The sequence below is a fragment of the Microtus oregoni genome, unplaced genomic scaffold, assembly GCF_018167655.1.
Source record: "Microtus oregoni isolate MIOR12 unplaced genomic scaffold, Mior012 000033F_ref0000390, whole genome shotgun sequence".
NCBI classification, from domain to species: domain Eukaryota; kingdom Metazoa; phylum Chordata; class Mammalia; order Rodentia; family Cricetidae; genus Microtus; species Microtus oregoni.
In genome coordinates this window covers 9,955,685-9,978,847 of record NW_024543092.1, presented here as the reverse complement: position 1 = coordinate 9,978,847, position 23,163 = coordinate 9,955,685, and the positions used below count along the sequence as shown (strand labels likewise).

General features: G+C 43.3%; 1 long non-coding RNA gene across 1 annotated transcript in view; it reads right to left on the bottom strand.

Annotated features, from left to right (window-relative positions):
• Positions 1 to 2,506: 2,506 nt before the first annotated feature.
• Positions 2,507 to 23,163, bottom strand: part of LOC121466502 — a 60,245-nt gene continuing 39,588 nt past the window's right edge. Inside the window, exon 4 of the long non-coding RNA XR_005976778.1 lies at positions 2,507 to 3,643. This is a non-coding gene — a long non-coding RNA (uncharacterized LOC121466502). The remainder of the gene's footprint in view (positions 3,644 to 23,163) is intronic.

The following is a 23,163-nucleotide window of genomic DNA, read 5'->3' as shown; positions in this document are numbered from 1 at the left end:
AACACTTGATAAAATTCACTAACAGTACTTGTGAGATAAATCCCCCTGGTGATATGTTGTGCGTCTGAGGGGTCCTCCCACTCCAAGACAGTCAAACATGGCATGGAAATATGGATCCAGAAGCTGAGTGACATCTTGACTAGAGGCTTCTCTTTCTACCCTTTTGTCCTTCAGAAGGATTCTGGGTGTCATAGAACCATGAGTCCTGTGACTTTCTGATCCTTCTTTGTACCTCACCTGCTTGTTTTTCTCACAGATACACATTCTCTTAGTTGTGACGTCATTGTCAAGGCTGGTACCACACCTGGACAGCCCTGGTGTGAAGGACAGTGCTCAGTGGATGGAGATCCTTTCCTTCAATATAAGGACAGCAAATTCACACGTTTGGGTGACCTGGGAAATGCAGCAAATGGGACTAAAGTGTGGACATATATGATCCAAAAGCTGGACTATTTGTGGAAAGAGCTCAGGACAATGTTGGCTGACAATAAAAAAGAGATTACCAAGATCAGTGGTAAGTGTGGGATCGAGTACTGGGGCAGAGACAGGTGGCAAGAGAGAGGAAGGGGAGAGCACATGTGGGAATGGGATGGTGGTTGTATTTGTGTGAGAGAGTTGAGCATTGGTCCAACCTTGGAAGCATGTGGTACCCAGTGGGTAACAAAGAACAAATCATGTGGAAATGATCCTGGCTCATAACCAGTGGGAAAGTCCTGACCTTTGGAGAAGTGATGGATCTATGAGAGTGAAGCATGATGGTATTGTGTGGTTCACAGGTCAGCCCACTTTACAGGCCACCATGGTTTCTCAGTATGAACACGGACAAATTGTTGGTGCCTCCTGGAGATTTAACATCAGTGGAATGTACACCTTCATCCTCAATACAATGAATATGAATTGGACACTGATTGATCATGAAGTTAGTGGTATCATGAATACATGGAAGGGTGATGAACACTTAATAAAAGATCTCAAGACAATATCCACAACAGACTGCAGTTATTGGCTCACGGAACTTTTAAAGTACCAGAAGGAAAAGCCAAGTAGGTATTACCTAGATCATCAGGGGCAACTCCATTTCATTTGATATACTGGGTGGGAGATTTCTTGGTTGTCTTCATGTCTGAGATCCAGTGATGAAAACAAGGACAAAGGGAAAGGAAGCTATTTGCAGATGAGGCGTATGAGGCGTGTATGTGTGTGTAATAATTTAATCACCATGCATTCCTGCGTTGATGGCAATTTTTTGCATCATTCATTCTATTTCTCACCCTCTTCTATCTCATTAATTGTTCTCTCATTGTGGTTCTCACTGATCAATACAGTCTGAGCATCTTGTATTTCCTGACCTTTCCCCCATTCTAGACTCACTGTTGATTTTCATCTCACCTGATCTGTCTTCTTCCCTGGCACCATCTTCACAGGTGAGCTTCTCTCCTGCCAGAGGAAAGATGAGGCCTCATCATAACCTTGCTTCCCCAAACATAGTTCCATGAGTCTTTGAGGACAGAGGACATGCTTCCTCTCCCTTCCAAATCAGGATCCACCTAAACAGGTGTTTCATAGCAACAGGGGTGGAACTCTGTGTGTCACTGAATTGCATGAGCACCAAGAAACTAAAGTGAAATCTCCTTAGATCTGAGGTCTGGTCAAAGACTCAACTGTGTTTCCACTTCAGCCTTGCCAACTGCTGCTCCAGATGTGGTCCAGCCTTCGTCCATGGCCATCAAGACCAACATCTCTGTCCTGCTGATAATTCTCATGTGCTTGCTCCTGAATATTCTTCTCTGAAGAGAATACCAGGTAATTACAGGTACTGAGGGCAGTGTTGGGAGTGCAGTAAGAAACAGGTGGGTGAGGAGCAAGGACAAAATCCCTGAAGTCCTGATCTTGTCCCTCAACTGTATCATCTTGTTGAGAAGGAGGCAGGATACCTGATGTTCATGTCACCTACTAGCAATAACATGTGCATGTTCGTCACAGGACAGCAATCATATCACAGACCAGTTGAGAATGAGGAGGGAACACAGCAGGTGTTTGATCAGAGCAGGTTCCTAATCAGGAGGGTCCTGTGATGCAGATGTGCACAGAGCAGGAACACAAAAGAACATGCTAGTTCCACTTAGGGTGTAAAGGGAAGAGCATTCCTTCTTGCAGACAAAAATTAAGAGATATAAATAAAAAGATGACCCAGTGGCAAGACCACCTGCTGCTCATGCATCAGACCAGAATTCTATTCCTAGAACCCACATGGTAGTTCATGACTATACAACTCTAGGTCCAGGAGAACCTGGCCTTTCCTCTTCACCGAGCCCAGGTATTCACACAATGCACATACAGACATGCAGGCTCACATTCATACACACAAAATAGAATTGAATCAAGCAGCAGCAGCCTTCAGTACCCCTGGAGCAGTGTCCCCACTGGAGACAGAAGGGACTGAGATGCTGATGTGGCCTACTTCTCCCATCTGGGCTTCTCAGATGGACAAAGTGTGGCAGGGACAGTCACATCCACACCTGTGTGTGATACACTGAAGCTGAGAGATTTTGGAGAAGAAAGTTGGATAGAGGTTCCCCCCCCTACTCTTCCAGCTGCTCTCATCAGCCTCTGAGTCAGGAAGCAGAGCTAGTCATCACCACTTTATTCTCATCTCCAGGCCTGAAGCAGGGCCTGGGGCTCTGGGACTTGAGAAAAAAGGAGGAAGACAGTAGGGGATCCCAGATGGAGAGCCCAGGGGTGATGGAGGAGAGAACTGAAGGACCCTCAGTGAGGGTGGCTGTGGGGTGGTGATGACTGGTACAGGGCACCCAGGAAAACTGACCGAGGCTTTCCTCAGACCCTTCAATAGATGTGTTTCCTTGCTGCAGGTTGAAGATGCTCCAGAGAAGTCATGAGAGTTCATCTGGTGCCACCACTATCCCTTTCCATCAGCCTCAACCAGATGAATCATGATGCTGCGGACACAGCATTTCATGGTCTTCACTCTGTGTAGTTGCTTGGGCCCTTTCTTATCACCTTGTACTCTTGGTGCTCCTGGGTAAAATTTGTCCTTAAAATGGAACTACTTGAACTAGAGATGTGGCTAGTACCCATTCCTAGCATAGGAAACAGGGTAACCCGATCTCCTTAGCAGAAATGTGTAGTTTTACCCCTGTGTGTATAACTGACCTGTATCTAGGTCAGACAGACTAGGAGGACTCCTACACTCCCTAAGATATTTGGCTGGCAGTTAAATACTGTTAATTATTGATTTTGTAATAGATATATATATTATAGCCAAACCTATACTATGCAGCGTTTTTTTAGAACAAAATAAGAAATGTATCTGTTATTTTAATATAACTATATATGATACAAAGGGATACTACATAAGTGAAAAGATAATATTTTAAGGTATTATTGCTATTATATGTTAGTTTCTGTGACATGCACTAGGTCCAGCAATGGCCACATGCACACTGGGGAAAGAGAACCTGGAAGCTGCTCAGTCCGACAAGCTGGCTGTCCCTGCAGTGACAATCTGGCAGTGAAAGGCAGAATGTCCTGTGAGCTGGTGCTGCTGGTTCCACATTCTCCTGGTGCAGGTCTGGGTCAGTGCCGCTCTCCACTGTGTCAGAGAAGCTTCTTCTGCAATCCAGACCTGAGATGGAAGGAGAGTGAACTCACACTGGTTTCCTCTGACTGCGCAGGGACACTTTGCACACGTGCACTAGCACTCACACACACACACACACACACATGACACATACACACGGGACAACATAAGAACCCTAAAGTATGGAGAGTTCACTGTTGAAAACAATATTTTTTTTGAGGTACAACCTAACTACATAGTACCGCCTGGAATGGAACTCACTCTGTAAACCAGGCTGATCTGGAAACTCAGAAATCTACCTGCCCCTACATCCCCAGCACTGGGCTTAAAGGTGTGTGCATCACACCTGACTGATTCTTGGATTTTGAGCCCTTAGGTTGTGCTACTAAAGTATCACTAATGTAAGATGCACTATTTCTCCCTAATTAATTTGTAAACTACAGTGGCATTAAGTAGACTGGCCATTCTCAGATATCTCAGGCACCACTAAAGGAAACCTGTAACAGCTAATCCTAAGAAAGAGAAATTGAGGACCAGTTGTTTAGTTGAAGTCACTGGTAATGTTTGTCCTTTATTTTCATTACTGGAAGCCATCTGATTGCTGATTTGGCATCTTTAAAAAATGCCATCCTTCTACTCAGATGTCCATGAACTTTTTCCTTGTGATTGTCTTGGAGTTGGTCATGTTTCTACAAATGTGTGCATGGCTGCATTGTATGACATTTACATAAAAATGTTCAAAGAATTTTCTGGTAATTTTACTTCTCAAGGTTTGTAGCAATATGTATTTCATTTGTGATAAAGTAACTGTAATATCCTCTTTGTTCTTTGTCAATCTGTAAAAGTCCTATAGGGTGGGGGGATTGGAGGGTATTGATATTTTGTTTGTGTTTTAACAAGTAAAGCATGCCTGAAGATCAGAGTGCAGAGCTAAGCCACTAGAGGTCAAGGAGTATTGGCACACACCTTTAATCTCCGAAGATGAAGGACAGAGGCAGAGGAATCTCTGTTAGTTCAAGGCTACCCTGGGCTACACGAGATTGAATCTGTCTAAAAGAAAAACAGGGCTCCCACAAAGTTGACCCCAGAACTTGGGATCACAGGTCTTTAATCCCAGCACTAGGGGGGGACGAGAACAGAATGACATGGCTGGGTGGGGAGAGGAATAGAAGGCGGGAGGAGATAGGAGCTCAGTGCAGTCTGAGGAGCAGTGCAGTCTGGGACAGTCAGTCTGAAGCGGTCTGAGGATGTAACCTGAGGATGGGATCTCCCGTTTGGTCTGAGCACTGGTAGAGACAAGAACTCTCTAGTGGCTGCCCCTTTGCTTCTCTGATCTTCAGCGTTAACACCTATATATGACTCTGTTTTTATTATTAATAACAATTTGAATTCATATTACATCTGGCACCCAGATGTTTGGGGTATGAATTCATGAAACAGTCATTAGCCTATGGCTTTGCAGCCACATGCATAGGCCAGAGCTGAAGTAGAAGGGTCTTCTTTCTATGTGTTGTTTTCATTGGTTGAATAAAGAAAACTGCCTTGACCTTTCAATAGGTCAAAACTTAGATAGCCAGAATAGACAGCACAGAATGCTGGGAGGAAGAAAGCAGAGTCAGAGAGAGCCACCATGGAGCCAGCCGCCAGCCACCAGCCGCCAGGTCAGACATGCTGAATCTTTCCTGGTAAGCCACAACCATGATAGACATACAGATTATTAGAAATGGGTTGAATCAAGATGTGAGAGTTAGCCAATAAGAAACTAGAGCTAATGGGCCAGACAGTATTTAAATGAATACAGTTTCTGTGTAATTATTTCGGGTATAAGCTAGCCGGCCATCGGGAGCTGGACGGGAAGAGGTCTGCCTCTCCTTTTACTACACAGAGCTATAGGCAGTCAGAGACATCACCATACCAGCTAGGTTTTTCTCTTTCTCTTTCCTGATGGACATTCCCTGGAGCCATTCTCAGGCTGCTACCAAACCAGGTAGCTGCCTTGAAATCCAGTCAGGTTTCAAACTGTTCTGTGAAGCAGCAGTGAGCCTCACATCTTCATCGTCATCATCAGAACATTGGTGAAAAAACTGGGAATTCTTAGAGAAAGGAATTAGTTAAAGCATAGAGTTTTCCCACATTAAAATATGGGACAATAGAGAAATTAGGTCTCTGTATGATGACACAGTGCATGATTTAAAAATGGAGCAATTAAATGAAGGGATAATCAACTTAATCGGGATTGGCATACTGTGTATTATCATTTTGATAATCCTTGCTATTGCTTTAATAATTTTTGGTTAATGTCTTAAAAAATACTTTGTGAAAAAGGGTGTTTGGTTTGACTACCAAAATACAAGTCTTAGAAAAACTTAATTCAAATGTGATGAGAGTAGGAGCAGATCCAGGCAGGGATATTTGCCGAAGCAAGACTGGGGCAGTGACATAGGCTGGAGCAGGCCTGAGGCAGTGAGCTCCACGGGAGTGGGAGCAGATCCAGACCAGGGACATTTGCAGAAGCATGACTGGGCCAGCAACCTGGGCTGGAGGTGCAGGTACAGGGGAACAACCACTGAGCCACTGGGCCAGAGCCAGAGATGACTGCGGGTCCTGGCATGAATCTGGGACCTTCGAGGGAATAGACCTGAGCCAGGACCCATGTGAATCTGGGCATGAGTCTGGAACCTCCAAGGAACTAGGCCTGAGCCAGGACCTCTGCGGGTCTGGCTTGAGTCTAGGATCTTTGATGGAGTAGGCCTGAGCCAGGTCCACACCCAAGTCTGGGACTGAAAACAGGGCATTCCCATAACAATGATTTTTCTAAGCATAATTCAAATCAAATAGAATTTGCCTCCCTTCTGTATTATGCAGAAGGTGCCAAATGCAGGCACTGACCAGCCAAGGGAGATTCAAGGTAACCCTTTGCCGTCAGGGAAACTCCTTAAGGAGTCTTCTCAAAGGCTTTTCTGCCAAATCTGGTTCAGTACTTTACTGTAACCACAGAGGAAACACTTTCCTAGAGCAATTGAAGAATGTAATACCTATTGCAAGAAGCCATGCTGTTGTAGATAATAGAACATCTATAGAAGAGAGTAGAAAACAATTTAGGAGATACAACAAAGCAAATATTTTGGCAAACTTGTGTGAACGGACAAAGAACAAAATTAAAAATACAAATAAATGACTTTGTCACTGAATGTCTGATACACATGGGTAGGATGTAACAATAATTGCACTAGAATCTTAGCATCCAAACTGGCATGTTCAGAAGCTAAATGTTCAGCTTTTAGGGATTAGAACTTTATCTTAGGTAAAGCATAGCATGAGAATGTATAGGGGCAAGAGGAAGGAGAGGAAAATTAAAACCATATGTGGCTAACATAGCAATGACGTGATTTGTGACAACAATGGAATACTCAGAGTAGCATTTTTTCAATCTGAAAGAAAACATAAAATAACATATGTCCCTGGGAAAAATTTTAGAAGGTATCATAAAGAACAGTTACCAACCATTCAGGTTGTACAAGAACAGGGCACAACAGCTGCTGATCTTCCAAAGGCATCAACTGTCCTACCTTCAAAATAGTTGACAGACAAACCTGTATGGGCTGTGCAATGGAAGTTAACAATGGAGAATGTAGTAAGGAGCAGTGGTGGGCTGCCTCCTGCCACCCGGCTAGCATATGCCTCAAAATAATTACACGAAAACTGTATTCCTTTAAACACTGCCTTGCCCATTAGTCCCAGCCTCTTATTGGCTAATTCTCAAATCTCGATTAACCCATTTCTAATAATCTGTGTAGCACCAAGAGATGGTGTCTTACCAGGAAGGATTCTAGCCTACATCCATCTGGGGTCAGAGAATCATGGCAACTGCCTGACTTGGCTTCTTTCTCCCAGAATTCTGTTCAGTCTACTCCGCCTACCTAATTTTCTGTCCTATTAAAGGGTCAAGGCAGTCTCTTTATTTAACCAATGAAATTAACACAAAACAGAAGACTCTCCCCCATCAGGAGATATTGTAGGTTTTAGATCAGGTGGCACAGGAACAACAAAAGGACCAGAATATTGAAGAATCAACCAGCGCTTAGAATTCTCTTATATTTGTTGTTAAAAAGAAATCTGTAAAATGGAAATTGGTAACAGATCTAAGAGCTGTCAACAAGGTAATTCAAAATGGACCCTCTGCAGTCTAAAATTCTTTTACCTTCCCTATTGCCTAAAGTAAGGCCTCTTATGGTCACTGATATTAAAAATTGTTTCTTCACTATACCTTTACAAGAAAAGACACAGAGAAATTTGCCTTTATAGTTCCTACTTACAATAATCCTCAGCCTACTAAGAGACATCAAGAAAATTCTCCCACAGGAAATGTTAAATAGATCCATCTTGTGCCAATACTTTGTACGGCTAACGTTGGAAATGATATGGAAACAATTTCCTCTAGTTCAATATTATATGAGCAGCAATTTGCTCTCTGATTCTAATACAGATATTTTGAAAAGAATGTTTGAAGAATCAAAAGATACTTTGAAAAGAATGTTTGAGAAGCAAAGAATATTTTTGCCTTCTTTTTGATTACAAATTGTTCCTGAAAAATATAAAGAGGAGATTTTATTTGAAATCTTGCTTTTACTGATAGCCATGTTATGACCTAAAACTGTGTCTTGCTTTGTGGTTTACATTACAGTGACTGAAGACTTTAGCAAGATGCTTTGGGTATAATTTATTTTAAAAGTTTCTGTTATGGCTGGAGTGATGGCTCAATGATTAAGAGCTTACTTTTCTTGCAGAAGCTCCAGGTTCTATTCCGAGCACCTACTAGTATCCCACAACCATCTGTAACTCCAGGTCCAATGGATCTCATGCCTTATCTGGCCTCCAATGGCATCAAGCACACATGGAATGCACAAATACATGCAGACGAAACATTCAGACACATAACGTAAAAATAAATCTCAAAAAACCTTCCACAAAGTTTCAAGTATAAGACTACAATGATGTCTCCGAGGCAAAGGCACTGGCCATGAAATCCTTATGATCTGGGGTGGACTCAGGGAGTCATAGTGAAAGGAGAGAACTGAATTCCCATGGTGTCCTCTTGCCTTCACAGGGATGCCAGGGCACTTTACAGTTGGTTAGGGGGCACATGCTTGTAATCACAGTGTATGGGAAGTAGGAGCAGAAGGACCAGAAGCTCAAGGCCATCCTTGATCCAGGAGCCAGATTACATACAATGATTGACAAGCTTTCTTCACATGACTGAGGAAAGGTGAAATTATCTCTTCAGTTTCAGTCCTCTCATGTATCTCTGTCTGCCTGTCTGTCCATCTGCCAGAGGTAAGTTTTTGTTTGATTGTTTGTTCTACTTTTTGGCATAGAGCAGACCGGCACACAGGTTGGCCAGTCCTGATGGTGCAGCACCTATCTAGAGCAGTGAGCTCTGACATGCTCTTTCCACACTCTCAGAAAATGTGTACATTTCTCTAACTCATGTACTAAGTCAGACCCTAAAATGAGGCCTCTCACTCATATGAATAGCTACATTGATGCAATTTTTAAATCAGAGAGGAGTTCATTCCTGAATCTCAAAGATGAATGGGCAACAGAGGCTGTGTACTCATCTCTTAGGTCTGCTAGAATTTGTAGACAAAACATGTTGTGTGCTGACCCAGGTAAGGTTCTCCTAATGACATGATGATCATGATACATTGGGATTTGTTGTGTAAACAATAAACAAACTATGGCTAGGCTGGAGAGACAGCTCAGTGATGACAGGCACTGGAGACTCTTCAATAGGTCCCATGTTCAATAACAAACACCCAAAGGGGGCTCACAACCACAAGTAACTCCAGTTCCAGGGAGTCTGACACCCTCCCTCTTTTGATGTCCATGGACAACTGGCATGAACATGGTACACACATACATATATTTATGGGAAAAAACATCCATATACATAAAGTAATACCAATTTTAAAAATACCTCTATGAACATCTCTCCTGGGCTAAATAACATAGTCTGAAGATACTGCTTTCTTGCGTGTGAATGTTATTTACTTGAAACAGACATTAAAACTAGCTTTCTGAAAATGAGTCTGTCATGCAAAAGTGAACAAATGGTTTAAGGGAAATGTAAAATAATAAATGCCTACAGGAAAAGTCAGTAAGGCTTCCAGGCCACAATCTTCATTTACACCCTAAAAATAAATTCGCAGCAAAGTAACCTCTGGAAAGCAGAAGACAGAAAATGAGAAAGAAAAGACAAGAGTCTACACAAATAGAAAGTATAGATACACTAGAAAAAGCTGGTGAGGGAGAAAACAACTCAATGAAGACAATGGTTCCTTCACCCCAGGGGCTCCTCTTGGACACCAGTGGACAAGGAGTCCTCAATGATGCTCAAGACAATAACTGTGGTGCTCCAAATGAAGAGAAAGAAGAGCAAAGATTTCATGATCCTTTCAACAAATGCAGAAAAAGGTGTCAAAACACAACACACGGCCATGTGGCCTGGGCAGGTAGGAGACAACCACAGGCCAGCCTTGCACCGTGTAAGCAAATGGATAGGACTAGGAAAAAAAACAAAGGTAACCTAGACCCAGAAAGACAAACAAAATATATATTTACTTATAAGTGGATAAACATCAATTTTAAAGAAAAGAGCTGTAAGAGACTAGCCATCCCCATTCTCAAAAGCAGCCTAGGAATTGTGCTCCAGTAAGGAGATATGAAAACATAGAAGAGCTGTCAGGGCTGCACAGCAGGAAAGTCCTGTCTTTGGGGACAGAAAATGACCTTGAAAAGCACCTTCTTCACTTCTGTTTTGCTGTCACCAGATACCGTGAGCATGGCAGTTCTTTTAAGAGGATGCGTTTAATGGGGCTTGTTACACTTTAAGAGGTTTACTCCAATGTTACCATGTCAGGGAGCATGGTGGCAGGCAGGCATGTGCTGGATATGCAGCTGAGAGCCACATCTTGTTCCACAGGCAGAGAGAACAAGTCTAGGTCAGGCATGGGCTTTTGAAACCTCAATGCCCACCCTCAGTGATACACTTCCCCTAACAGTGCCACACAACCTAATCCTTCCAATCCAACAGAATGTTCCATTCCCTGGTGACTAAGCATCCAAATACACGAGCCTATGAGGGCCATTCTTATTCAAAACACTATTAAGGGAGACTAATGTCTTAGATCCAGTATAGGAAAAGGAACTGAAGGAATTGCCTGCCTTCCTCCCTCCCTCCCTTCCTCCCTCCCTTCCTTCCTTCCTTTGTTTCTTCTCTTGATTTTCGAGACAGGATTTCCCAATGTAACAGTTCTAACTGTCCCTGAACTCGCTTTGTAGACCAGGTTAGCCTCTAACACAGAGAGAATTGCCTGCCATTGCTTCCCAAGTGCTATGATTAAAGGAGTGAGCTACCACTGCCTGGCAGAAATTCCCTTTCTGGAGAAGTCTGATATCATCATTAGTACAGAGGTATGAGTAAAGAACCAGTGATTAAAACTCCAACTACACTTCCATGATCACATTTTGCTCTTTGTATAGAACTGGAAACAGGGATGATCACTAGAGAGACAACTTCAATTAGAAATAGTCTATGAAATCTGACTGAAAGACAAAGGTCTCTAATAAATTCTAAAAGCTGAGATCTCCTTTAGGACATCAAGGGAACAGGAGGTGAGAGGTTTTTTGCATCATTGAACTCAGAAAGCTGAGAGTCTTGACTACTGAGGAGCATCTCAGGGTAAGTAAGCAGAGACCAAAGATGCAGAGCAAACTCACAAGCACTCATAGACAAGATGGCTGAGTGGGAAAAGCACTTGCCTGATAGCATGATGTTTCTTGTATATGTGACAAAATGCTGAAATCATCTGAGAGGAGGGAACCCCTGTGATTAAATGCCTCCAGAGATCAGAATATTGGGCTGTGGGCAAGGTTGGAAGGCATTTCTTAATGAGAGAGTGATGTGGGAAGGCCCAGCCCATTGTGGGTGTTACCACACCAAGGCATGTCCTCCTGGGCACTGAAAGAAAGCAGGCTGAGCAAGCCATGAAGAGCAAGACTGTAAACTGGACTTTTCCAAGGCCTCTGCATCAGCTGCTCCTTCTAGGTTCCTGCCCTGCTTGAGTTTCAGCCTTGGCTTCCCTCAATGGACTCTGACTGGGCATACAGAAGCCAAATAGACCCATTCCTCCTCAGGCTGCTTTGGTCATGGTATATCATCACTGCAATAGAAACCCTAACTAAGACACCAGACAACTGGGTTTGAGCCCCAGAACCCACTGGGGGATTAGGTCTCACTAGAAGAGGAAACATATCTGTAAGAGGCTCAAAAGAACAGAGCAGTGGAGATTCTGTGGACAGAGCATCCTAACTCTGGACAGATGGATCCACAGTGGCAGACCTTGAAGCTTAACTACTGATGGACTTGTGAGAGCTTGACAGGGCCCAATTTGGACAGATTATAGTGGCTTTTTGTGTAATAATTTATTTTAAAATGGTAGGAAAATGTCATGCCATACAATAGGATTTGTATGAGAGTTTTATTGGAAGAGGAGGAAAAGAGGGCAGAAAAATGAATAGAGAAGGGAGCAGAGAGGGAGGCGGAGACTGTTGCATGGAGACAAAGTAGCAGAAGAGAAAGGAGACAGGAGGTTGGCACCACCTGCCTTTTATAAGTGAAAGTATCAAATGTGCACATGGGGTTCTCTTGGAGAAACAGATGATGACACAGATCCCATGAGTGGGGCAGATAAGGAAGATCCAGCTGTTCAAACAGGATCAAATAAGAAGGTGCAAGTTGTTCAGTGAGTAGTGACACACAGAGCAGGGGCCATGCTTGAGTCTGAGAGACACATGGATAGCCTGGTACTAAGACTTGTCTGAGAATCAAGAAGACACATTTGAGAGAGAATCCTCACACGTGGGAAATGGCCAGAGGTAGAGAAGTGGGGGGAACTCACCAATCATGTTAGGGTTGGACAGAGGGACCCAGGGAACAATTAGTTGGAGAAGGAAGGCTGTTTGTCAGATTTGGACCCGGTTCCATGTGTAGGAGTGCCTCCAACTGCCAACGGGCTGGAGGAAGCCCTAGCAGGGCCTGCCTAATCTTGGGGAACCAAGGTTACAATTCAATTGAAAATGGTGGGAAGTAGTCATGCCATACATCAGGGCTCACTAGGAAGGTTTATTAGAAGAGGACAGAGAAGGGGCTATAAAGGGACAGAGACAGGAGGAGAGAAGGGGGCTGGCAAGGGAAAGAGACTGAGCAGAGGCAAGTGGACAAGAGTGGCAGAAGAGAAATCAACAGGAGGAGGCCAAGGCCTGCCTTTCACAAGGGAATACAGCAAATGTGCACAGAAGGTGCTCCCAGTGGCTGCAGCTGAGGACATATCCTGTCAGGACCCTAAGGGCAGGCCAGTACAGATGCCTGAATACTAATATTTTATCCTGTGGGAGGCTGTAAGGTAGATAAAATCTCCCATATTAGTGTGTGGAGGTGACTGAAAAGGCTTGTTTGTCTGGAACTCCAGATGCCCTAGATTGTCACCGTGAAAAAAAATGAGACAGATACCGAGTCTCAGGATCTAGTGAGAGTCCATGTCAAAAGAGAGCTGCAGACTCTGAGGAGCCAAAATGTGTAATATGTTTGAGTGTGGGCAAAATTACTGTCATGATTGTGATCTTAGGATAAGAGTTAGATAAAGTGATAGGGACATGGGAAGCAGGGGAAGCTTAGGTGGGGAGAGGGAGAGCAACACAGAAGAAGGTGGAAAAATAATAAGGAATATCAGAATTGTTACAGTTGTGCTGATAGGGAATCTGGAAAAGGATCATCTACTTACAGAAGTGCCTAGCTAAATACAGGAGAAACAGTGAGGGAGGTAAAATAACAGCAAGATGGTTGAAGAGGTGACAAGGATTCATGCTATTAAATATTTACCTAAAATATAACAAATGTAAATCTAAGTATAAATATACATACATTCTTCTAACGAACATTTTTTCGTGGGGGCTGATTGTGCTATCTCCAGGAGACTACCTAACAGAACCCCAATACCAAACAAGAGAAACCCTCATTTGAGTTGTTGGTCAGGGCCAAGAGGCTACTAAGGCATACAGCCTATTGCTGCTGCACTTCTTTTCCCCAGAGCTGGAACTTAACACCCTACTTTAAAGACTCCATGCACTTTAGAGACATGGCCCAGAAGCCACTGAGCCAGTACCGACCTAAAGTCACCTCCCTGAGGGACAACCTTTCTTGGTTCCAAAAGGTGCCAGGCAAGCTTCCAAAGGAGAGAGGCAACAAATATTTCCACCTATCAGTTGATGCCTTTGGACTCCATCAATGAGCAGCGTGCCACAATAACTCTTATCTCTGCAGGACTGGCACACATACCTTGATGGTATCCAGCATCTCTCTCATTGAACTTAAGACCTGCTCAGCAAGAGGGACATCATGACTTGTACTGGAAACTAATAATAAACATAGCTAACTAATTAGTACTGAAGTCATGGTTATTGGAGGAGAATCCACAACCACTAATTTACTAACCAGCATAATCTCTAACAGCAATCTATAAACATTTGTCCTTAAACACCTGAGTAAATGTATTCTTCACTCTCATCAAGGCAATGTCTCTGCAAAGAAAGGAGAGCACTGCAAAAAAAAAAAACACAGCCAATCAATATGCACAGTTGTGGAGCCCACTCCTAAGGGATGAATCTTCCAAACAGTCCCACAGCTAAGGCTCAGGGAACAATTCAAAAGAGGGGATGGAATTCCAACAGGGGTCCTCTGGAAGAGCAGTCAGGGCTCTTAACATTTGAGTCTTCTCTACAGAACTGAATCTGCTTTTTACTGGAATAAATTTGTGATTGCAGAACTTTCCTAAATGTCTTAGGTTCCAGTGTCACAGAGTTAGGGAGAAAAAGCACAACTTTTGTGACAAGATAGTTACTAAGGGTCTCCGGTGGGGAGGGGGATGTTGGTAAAGGAAGGAGATAGAGAGGACGGAAAGGAGAGTGCAAAGGGCACCTTGTAGATGAGGAGTGCTGAGCTCTGGGCCAAGCATTAGGACAATTAAAGTGTGGGGGGAGGACAGGGTTGAAGGGAAGAGACTTGGTGGAGAAAGTGAGTCTGGGATTGAGATGTAGGAAGAGGCAAGGTGATAGAAAGTGCAGAAGGAAGATCAGAAGGGAACTCAGAACGGGTGGGGTGAGGTGGTTGAGAGGGAGGCTCCTGGTGAGGCTGAAGCTAAAGCAGGTGTGTGTCCAATACTCAGGAGAGAAACTCCTCGTGTGACTCAGGCTGCTGTGGGCGTGACTGGCCTTAAGTCACACAAGCTGCATTCTCCTGCCCACAAAAACACTGACTGTGGATGTGTAATTTCTGTTCAACCTGACAAACCTCACTATATCCGTCCTGCATCAAATACTCAATTCTAACTTTAGTGTAACAACTTGGAATGCAACAAGCTGATGAACAGGACAGGAAATGTGGCTCCCATCGTTCTTCTGACCCCAGTTAGGGTGTACTCCATGTTCCAGAACTGGTGCCCATCGCCACAGAGTGTATTCAGAAGAACTTTGAAAGCTGCGTGTTTCCCAGACAGCGGTGGGTTCTATGCTGCCTTTGACTTCTGTGTCAGCTCGAAATGACGCGAAGAGACCCTGGATTTAGGGTCTATTGATGTCTCACTGCTGTCCAGTGGATTCCTTAGATCCCATGGCCATAGAGATCACTACTGAAGCCCGAGGTGCTTGCTGAGAAAGAGGTGGCAGCTTACTTGAGAACTAACCTCAGTCTCTTTCTCTAGGTAAGGTAAGATCTCCAAAAGCATCTGGGGAACAGGAGATGTTCTATCAGACAAGAGTCCTTATCTCTCCCTGCTAAGCAGCTCTCAACTCACAAGTGACCTGTTATATCCCTTCAGCAATGTCTCTCTTCTGGACATCTTGCCTTATGGTCACCTACCCACCTAATAGGCTAGTAGGAAAGAGATCCCCTCATGATGTCTCCCTGAGGCCTGATAGGCCTTCTGATAGTGCAGGACCACAGGCTGCTTTCTCTCAGATCCATTACCATGTCAGGAGCCTTAATAAATGGAGCATTTTCCCTGCTGAAGGTGGTCAGGCTGGCCTCTGCACAAGCAAGGTGTTTCTCCAATTAGACATAAACTTCACCCAGGATCATATCCAAGAATTGGCCCCTCAGGCTGACAGATTGTTCTGGTTCAGAGAGTCCTAGAGTCAGACCCAGACATGTTCTTCATTGGTCTATTGTCTCTCTCTGCTTTCTCAAGCAGAAATGAGCAGGTGTAACAGAGACAGTCTGTACTGTGAAGACTTCAGTACTGATACAGTAGCTGTATTGGTCACTTTCTGCTGCTGTGATGGACACCAAGGCCACGGTCACACAGAAGGAAGGGTTTGGAATCTAAGAGTTTCAGAGGACAAGAGTCCATCACCTCACAGCAGAGAAGCATGGCACCTGGGGTGCATGGTTGCTGGAGCAGCAAGCTTAGAGCCCACATAGCTTTAGTTTGGTTTAGGTTTCTGAGACAAGGTCCCACTGTTTAGTTCCTGATGTACTAGAACTTAATACACAAAACAGACTGGATACAAACTTATAAAGATCTCTTTCCTCTGCCTCTCAACTGCTGGCATGAGCACCATGTGACACCAGGCATAGCTAAGAACACACGTCTTGAACCCCAAGCAAGGTGTAGAGATGAAGAGAAGAGAATGGGTTTCAAAGCCACACCCCCAGTGTCATATTTCCTTCAACCAAGCCATACTTCCTGAACCTATCCAAACAGCTGACAACTACTGGGGACCAAGTATTCAAACACCATACTCTATAGGACAGGCTCATTCAAACCAGCGCACGATCCATTCACAGGAGCATCTCTGGGTCCATCCCTGGGTGACAGGGCAGTTGTGAAGCATTGCTGGAAGAATGGCTGCACTTGCTGAAGGGCAGAGTAGTCTCTCTTGTTGGGACCTGATCTGTCTGTCCCCTAGAAAGTAACTCTGTGTCTATCTTGGAGGTGGTCCAGTTTTGATTGTTTTATAGGTTTATGTTTTGACTACATGCATATATGTGCAGCACATATGCACCTTGTGCTTTTGGAGGACAAAGGAGGACATTTGGGCTCTGGAAATGGAGTTACAAGCAGTGGTGCATCACCGTGTGAGGTTGCTGAGAATCATTCCTGGATCCTCTGCAAGAGCAACAAGTGCTCTTAACCACTGCACCACCTCTATAGCCCCAGTGGTTCAATTTAAACAATGGGCAAAGGAGTTGGGATTTTCACGGGATAGCAGCTTTCACCTTCTTGATCATCTCTTCTGTCTTTAATTATTAAAATCAAGCCACATTTGGGTTGCCTAACCATTTCTCTATATTTCGGGTAATTCTGTCCGTTGACCATGACCTCCTTAAGCAGCTAAAGATCAAGGTGGGTCCCCCTACTCATCAATGGACCACTGTCCTTGATGTTACTTCTCCTGAACACTTCACCCTATTCTGTACCATGTTGCAAAGATTCTAAGTTAAAAATCCAGTTTCCTAACCCCAACCCAGCCTTGAGCCATCATCATCCCGGAGCTTCCAGCCATGCTGTTGCCCTTCTCTCTGATTCTTCTCACTGTGCTTCTCAGCAGGGATGCTTCAGCATCCACAGAGCAGCATTGGCCCTGAGCACTTCCCCTGGAAATATTTGCTGTTCCATCCACTCTGGCACATGCATGACTCTGAGAGTTTGATATCACTTTTCTACACAAGATTTAATCTGCCCAGATTCCTTTGTCTTAAACTATGTGCTATCATCTGATTATCTCTAGGAAGCCATCCCTGGAGCACTGCATTGTGTACAGGGGTCTCCCAATGCTTTATTCAAGTTTCATACTGTTGCTGTGATGAACAGTCTACCAAATAAAAGTTAAGGGAGAAACTGATTTCCTTGACTTCTACTTCTAAGCCAGAGTCTGTCACTGAGGGAGGTCAGGGCAGGTACTAGAGACCAGCCCACTTGCTATTCTACACAGCATTATCTATGACTAAGGAACTCACTTCACAGCCAGAGAAGCACAGCCGGAACCATGGAGGAGGATTCTTGCTGTCTGGATCACCAGGTCCTGCTTAGCTAGATTTCTAATCCAGCTGGAGACTACCTGCCCCGGGAATGATAATGCCCACAGTGGCCGGGTGTTCCTACATTATTAATAGTGAAAACAGACCCTAAGTAGATACTACCTTATTAGGTGACTCTAGGCTTTATCAAACTGGCAATAGAATCTAACCAACAAAGATGTTCAAGTCTATGATCTAAGAGTACAGATGAGTAAAAACGGTGTCCATGCAACCTCTGTTCCATCCTCACCCTGCTCCACTCTGCCCCACCAGCCTCACGCACCATCCTGTCTCCACACAGTCTCCATGAGCAGCTTCTGGAGATTCTACAGGTCCAAAGAAGATAAGCTGAATGTTTCCTGCCATGACTACAGGGTGAACCACTACCAAGAACTTGTGATAACAGAAAAAAGACTATTGAGGTCAGGTGACATGCCCTCTGTCCCTTCCAACACAGGACCCACCTAAACAGTTGTTGCATAGTAACAGAGGTAGAACTTTGGTGTTGATGAAGACCCAGAAGCTAAGGTGAGATTTCCTCAGATTTGATGTCTGGTCAATGACTCAACTTGTATTTCCAATTCAACCACCCCAGATGTGGACCAACCTTCCTCCATGGCCTTTGTCCATGGCCTACAATCCCAACAATAAAGGAACACTAAAGCAACACTAAACGTAACCTGTAACAACTAATCTTAGCAAAGAGAAATGGAGGACTAGTTGTTTAGCAGAAGTCACTGGTAATGTCTGTCCTTTATTTTCCTTACTGGAAGCCATCTGAATGCTGACTTGGCATCCTTAAAATGACATCTTTCTACTCAGATGTGTATAAACTTTCTTGTGATTGCCTTGCTGATGTTCATGTTTCTACAACTGTGTATGTGGTTGCATTGCATAATTTTTATGTAAAAGTTTTCAAAGGATCATCTTTTAATTATTTTACTTCTCAAGGTTCGTGATAATACCTGTTTTTTAAATATCTTTTTATTAATTTTTATTAAGCTTTATATTTTTCTCTGCTCCTCTCACCTTCAATCCTCTTTCAAGGTCCCCATGTTTCCAATTACTCTGGATATCTTGTCTTTTTCTACTCTCCATGTAGATTAGATCTATGTAAGTTTCTCTTGGGGTACTCATTGCTGTCTAGGTTCTCTGGAATTATGATTTGTAAGCTGGCTACTTCGCTTTATTTTTAAAAGCTATTTATGTTTGAATACATATGATATTTGTCTTTCTGTATATAGGTAACCTTGTTTTCTATCTCTATCCATTTGCCTGCAAAGTTCAAGATGTTGTTATTTTTCCCTGCTATGAATACTCCATTGTGTAAATGTACCGCATTTTCCTTACTTTTCTTTGGTCAAGGGTTTTGTCTTGTTAACTGTGCATTTGCTTTACAGAGGCTTTTCAGTTTCAGGAGGTCCCATTTATTTACTGTTTCTCTCAGTGTTTTTCCTACTGGGGTTATATTTAGGAAGTGGTCTCCTGTACAATTCCTATTTCAACTATGATAAAGTAGCTGTAATATTCTCTTTGTTCTTTGTCAACCTATAAAAATTCCTGTCAAAATCAGTATAATTTGGGGGAGGGGCTCTGGTGGGGGTTGAAGTGTAGTGATATTTTGTTTGTGTTTTATCAAAGAAAACCTGCCTGAGAACAGAGTGCAGAACTAAGCCACTGTAAGCCAGGGAATGTTGGCACACACCTTTATTCCCAGGACTTGACAGACAGTTGCAGAGGAATCTCTGTTAGTTCAAGGCCACCTGGGTAATGGGATTGAATTTGTCTAAAAGAGAAACAAAGGTGAATCTAGCCCTTGGGAACAAATCCCTTTAATGTCAGCCCTAGGAGGGTGGAGACTGACATGTGATGTGGGAGTGTCAAATATCAATCTGTTGATTTCATTGGTTAAGCAATAAAGAAACTGCTTGGTCCTCATAGGTTAAAACATAGGTGGGAGGAGTAAACAGAACAGAAGGCTGGGAGAAAGAAGCTGAGTCAGGAGTCGCCATGATTCTCCCACTCCAGGCAGACGCAGGTTAAGATCATTCCTGGTAAGCCAGCTCGGGGGCTACACAGATTATAAGAAATGGGCTAGTCCAGGTGCGAGAGTTAGCCGAGAAAAGGCTAGATAGAAATGGGCCAAGCAGTGTTTAAAAGAATACAGTTTCCGTGTAATTATTTCGGGTAAAGCTAGCCGTGCGGAGCTGGGTGGGAACGCAGCCCACCGCAGCTCCTAGCCATGTGGGTGGCCGGGTGCTGGGGATGCAGCCCCACCGCTCATACTATTACAGAGTGGCGCCCGATGTGATGGACTAAATCCACTTAAAAACCTGAGAAGGCTTAAAAATAAGGGAGAGAGAGTTTAACACAGATTTTTGCTGTTTGTTGCTGGCGTGCTGTAGAGAGATTTCCTGATTTGGCATCAGTAGCAAAAAAATACAAAAAACAAAAAAACAAAAACAAAAACAAAAACAAAAAAAACGCTGCTTCATTTAAAAGCGCAGCTTCCTGGGACTCTGCTGCCAGCGTGAACTCTGGCTTTAAAGCATTTCAATGTATTTTATGGGACTAGATGTTTGTGTTCCCGCTTGGGATCGGAAGGAAAGTTCTCTGAGACCGTGCTGATGACTCAGCGCTCCCCAAATGCACCTGGGCAGATGGCCAAATCAGGCTTAGGCAGGTGGAAGGGCATGGCATGTTTTCAGACTGTGCAGTGCTCTGCGTGTCAGATTTGGCTGTAACTTGGATGAAAAGAATTTCTATGCTGCATGCTCAGTCTCAGAATTAAACTGCTGAGTGCTGCTCCTACCTGGGGGCCCCAGAGCTAGCACAAAATGGTACGTCCTCCATTTTGAAATTTTCCTGACTTAGCAGCAGGAAATAACTGGCTGTTTTAAAATGCCGGCTTTCTGGGCTGTGCAAGGATCAGAGGCATGAGCGGCTCTGCCATGTTGGACTGGGCGGGGCCAGCAGGCAGTACCTGTTTTTGACCTAGGAATGTCATAGCTTAGATTCTTAAGCGCCTACTGATTTAAAGGCGCAAATCAGAAGTGCTCCTGGATAATAAAAAAAAAAATGTTACAGATTCACAATAGGACATATTCAGACCACTAAATGAGTCACACTGTTGGATGAATGTACGTAGGCTTGAGAGAGAAAAGAAAAAGAATATAGAGAATAAAGTTAATGGTTTAAAAAAAAGGTAAAGTCTTTAAAGAGACAGAGTACAGATAGTTAAGAGATTAAAAGAAATAAAGAAAAATAAGCCACGTAAAAATGGAAAATTCACAGAGAGTCTGGATTATGCACATTGTGCTTTCTTTAAAATTTTTGACTGTAAAGGAGCTAAGTACAGAGAGACATTTCATTACATGGGCTGCCAAGCTAAACCAGAATGGATATAAGGGTATTACGATTTCAAAATTTGGGTCTAAGAATATGATGCTTTGGAGAGGGTATTCTTTTGTTTTCACAGAGGACCAGACCCTGTGGATTTCTTCTATTCCAATTTGGTATGATAGACCACGCCCTCCTGAAAGGTTATTGTGAACATCTTCAGAAAATTGCTTCACTCAACTGCCAACTGAGATAAAACTAGCACACGGGTTATGTGTGCACACATGAAAGACCTAATTAACGACGCCCCCATTCAGCAGGAAGCAGTTTGGAGAGAAAAAACTGCGCCCATGTTCCCAAAATATTGTTTATAAATGTTCTTTTACATTTAAAGGGGGATATGATATAGGTATGAATAATTTGCATTGGTATGGATTTTAAGGTCAATTTTGTTATATGTATATGTATTTTTGATCTTGAATAAGGTGTGATTGTGCAGTTCATTTTTAAAATGTAATGTATAATTAGGAAATATAGGTTGTTGATGGATAATCATAAATAATAGTCAAGTTTGTAGTCATGTTACTTAGATTTTCTAGATATATAGAGATATATTTCAGGTAGGCATTCTTCATATCTCTCAAAGGCTACAGAATATGGCATTTAAAATATTTTAGTAACTTAGGACTTTTCATGACAATGAGACATGTCTGCTCCTGGCAGCACCAATCTACTTTGAGAGGAAGATGGGCATCGAAGAGGATCGTTAGGGAGTTTGATAGCCGTTTGGGCAAAAAACTGCTCTTGCCTGGACTGTTGCATAAACTGGACAAAGAGAACCCGCAGAGAGAAGACTGCTGAACTTGCCTAAAGGTGAGATGGTCTTTCAGGGTTCCTGACTCATGAAAGAGTCTGCGAGATATTCTGCAGGACACAGCAGAAAATGACTGAACTGTCTTTGGAATTTCCTGCTTGATGAAAATGTCTGCTGGATACTTTGGGCCTGAAGGCTGAAGATGGATGCCCCAACGGTACAAAAGAACTTTGGAAGACTGTCCAGGCAGTGAGATGTCTCTGTCATTTCTAGAGTTTTCTTATTTCTTGTTTACTTAGGTAGTATTAAATCCTTCTGGAGTCTTTGATGGAGTTGAAGAATGAATAGATAATTATAGTTTTCCTTAGTTATAATAAAAGATAAAATAGATATAAATATTGTAACTGTACTTCTTGCTTGATAACTGTTTTGCTATATGTAATTTTGCTATGTTAAAGTTAAAGCCTTCCTTTTTTTGTTTAAACAGAAAAAGGGGAAGTGATGCGGGAGTGTCAAATATCAATCTGTTGATTTCATTGGTTAAGCAATAAAGAAACTGCTTGGTCCTCATAGGTTAAAACATAGGTGGGAGGAGTAAACAGAACAGAAGGCTGGGAGAAAGAAGCTGAGTCAGGAGTCGCCATGATTCTCCCACTCCAGGCAGACGCAGGTTAAGATCATTCCTGGTAAGCCAGCTCGGGGGCTACACAGATTATAAGAAATGGGCTAGTCCAGGTGCGAGAGTTAGCCGAGAAAAGGCTAGATAGAAATGGGCCAAGCAGTGTTTAAAAGAATACAGTTTCCGTGTAATTATTTCGGGTAAAGCTAGCCGTGCGGAGCTGGGTGGGAACGCAGCCCACCGCAGCTCCTAGCCATGTGGGTGGCCGGGTGCTGGGGATGCAGCCCCACCGCTCATACTATTACAGAGTGGCGCCCGATGTGATGGACTAAATCCACTTAAAAACCTGAGAAGGCTTAAAAATAAGGGAGAGAGAGTTTAACACAGATTTTTGCTGTTTGTTGCTGGCGTGCTGTAGAGAGATTTCCTGATTTGGCATCAGTAGCAAAAAAATACAAAAAACAAAAAAACAAAAACAAAAACAAAAACAAAAACAAAAAAAAACGCTGCTTCATTTAAAAGCGCAGCTTCCTGGGACTCTGCTGCCAGCGTGAACTCTGGCTTTAAAGCATTTCAATGTATTTTATGGGACTAGATGTTTGTGTTCCCGCTTGGGATCGGAAGGAAAGTTCTCTGAGACCGTGCTGATGACTCAGCGC